We start from the raw sequence: 2,774 nt of genomic DNA, 5'->3' as shown, positions 1-2,774 counted from the left end.
TCAGTAGTTAGTGCCTTCCATAGTTTGAATCTTTTATTTAGCTGGCAGTAGTGGCGCTTGCTGTATTGCAGTAGTGGGAGTAACCAAGATTTTTGTGAGGTAAGTGATTTCTGAAAAGTACAGGTTAATGTTAGTCAGGGCCATTCTCTTGTAGAGAATTTTGAAAGTCAGATTGCGTTGCGTTAACAAAATATTGTGTGTGGAAAGTCAGATTGCGTTGCGCTATAAATATTGTGTGTCAGGTTAAGCACAGTCGTATATAAAATTGTAAAATTGTTCAAAGGGGACGTTTCATATGTCGACCCTTAGCCTAGGATACCTCACTGGAATCTTCTGATTTTTTCTTGTAGTTTGTGTAATTAGTGTAGATTTTGTTTATTGCTAGCGCGTAATTATAGAGAGAATTTCCTTTGTAGTTGTAATTTTTCATTGTTGTACAGTAAAACAGTTGTGGCATGCATGTAGATTTGCAGCAAGTATTTCGCAGCTGCGCTTGCAATTAACTAGATATTATTTTCAGTGCTATGTTAATGTGTTTTCTTATTTTTGCTCTTCAAATTGTGTTTTTCTGTGTTGTTGTGTGAAATACTGTGACAATAATGGCGTGTGAAAAACGTAACACTAGGCTCCAAAACAAACTGAGAAATAATAGTGACGACGAGCGTAGCTTGCCAGCACCACTGTGTAATGAATTAACAGATGTTCAAAGTAATAATTTGGTAGCTGTGCATAGGGAAATGGAGCGGGCTGCAAACAATGGTGTAGACAGCGAAACAATTAGAGAAAAGGGAAGCATTATCGATCGATCGGTCGGCGACAGCTCGCCTCAGGAATCCGAAACGACAGGAAACAATCTCGCAAATGCTGTGAATTCAGGATTTGGGTCCTCACCGTTTTCTCAAATGAGTCAAGACACATTTTCTGCTTGTCAAAATGTGAATGTTTCCGGTGCAAATTCACTGCCGAAAAGCACTGAGGAACATGTTCCAGACACCAGTGCATTGTTATTACAATTAATACAACAAATGGGACAAACACAACAAAAGCTTCAAAAGTTAGACACAACGCTCGAACAAAATCAGAAACAAATGGGACAAAATCTTCAAAAATTAGACACAATCGAACAAAATCAGAAACAAATGGAACAAAATCAGAAACAAATGGAACAAAATCAGAGTCAAACACAGCAACAGCTTCAAAAGTTAGACTCATTGGAGCAAACTCTTGAACAAACACGTGAGGATTTAACTAATGAGTTACATCACATTGAATCGAAATGTCAAAAAGTCTGTAACGACGTAAAAACACAAATTTGTGAGCATTTCCAACCTATTTTTTCGCGGCATGAAAATGCACTACAGAATCACGAAGTAGCCATAAAAGAACTGCAAACTACTGTTCATGAAAATCATGAGACCTTGCAAGCTAAATTTGACTCAGTTGCATCTACCGATTCGGTTACGCAACTTGCAAAAACCCAGGAAAACTTAAAAGACACAGTAGAAAGACACATGGAGGAAATTAGTACATTATCAGAGAAAGTAGTTGAACTTTCGGATCAGCTAAATAATTTATCTACGAAGGTAGATGATAATCTGAATGACACAAAACCGGTAGTCTTTAATGACACAGAAGAGTGCGAACAAATTAGGAAATTCAAACAAAATCAGAATCAAATTAATACGCAACACCAAAGAGAAATCCGCGAAGTACAAGATCAGCTGACACAGGTAGTACAAGAATTACGTATTTCGGAGGACACTCGCGCCCCAATACGGGAAGAGAGACTTAGCAATGTGGAACAGCCACAAAATAATAACACAGGACACTTCGGAAATTATGACAGAAATTGGCAAGGCACACCGAATTTTGAGATGGAACCGCCGAAACGACGTAATAATGACCGATATGCGACTCGCCGACATGATGACTTTGACTATAAGCTGTTCATTACTACACGTAAATTCAAAACGTTTAAAAATTCTGCCAACGACATTCATCCACAAGCGTGGCTCCATCAATTCTCTCATTGTTTTCCCCCTAACTGGTCATTAGAACACAGATTAGAATTTATGTGTGGCTATTTAGAGAATGAACCAGCTGTAAGAATGCGTTCGGTCATTCACGATTGTCATAGTGAAGGAGAATTTTACCATGCCTTCCTCTCAGCATATTGGTCTCAAGCCACACAAGACCGAGTAAAACATGGCATCATAATGATGAAACATTTCGAACAATCTGAATTCTCCAGTCTTGTGAAATATTTTGAAGACATGTTGCACAAGAATCAGTACCTGTCAAACCCATACAGCCCCTCAGAACTCATCCGCATTTGCTTAATCAAACTGCCTGAACATTTGCGACATATTATTTTAGCTGGACGTTGCAAAGACGACATTGAAGCTTTTCAGGGACTGTTACAAGAACTGGAAATTGACACTGACAATCGCGGAACGCGAGAACAGGAACACAACAATTACAGGTCACATACGTCACAATTCCGTGACGACAGAAACAAGAACTGGACACGACAAGGCTATTCTCACAACACAAATCGTGACCAAAACAGACACCACCCGTATGACAACCGTTGGCAGAGTAGTAATAGTTACAGAGAAAGATCGCATTTCCGTAGTAATGACTATGACAGAGACAATCATAGAAACAGACAATATGGGAACCAAAACAATTATTATTATCAAGGGAGGCAGAATAACTTCAGACGCAACAGTTCGGCGCACAGTTACGATTCAGGGAGAAATTCTCCACCACAT

This window comes from Schistocerca nitens, chromosome 1 (assembly GCF_023898315.1).
Source record: "Schistocerca nitens isolate TAMUIC-IGC-003100 chromosome 1, iqSchNite1.1, whole genome shotgun sequence".
Lineage (NCBI taxonomy): Eukaryota > Metazoa > Arthropoda > Insecta > Orthoptera > Acrididae > Schistocerca > Schistocerca nitens.
The sequence above is the reverse complement of the archived record's forward strand: the minus strand, read 5'-3'. Positions refer to the sequence as shown.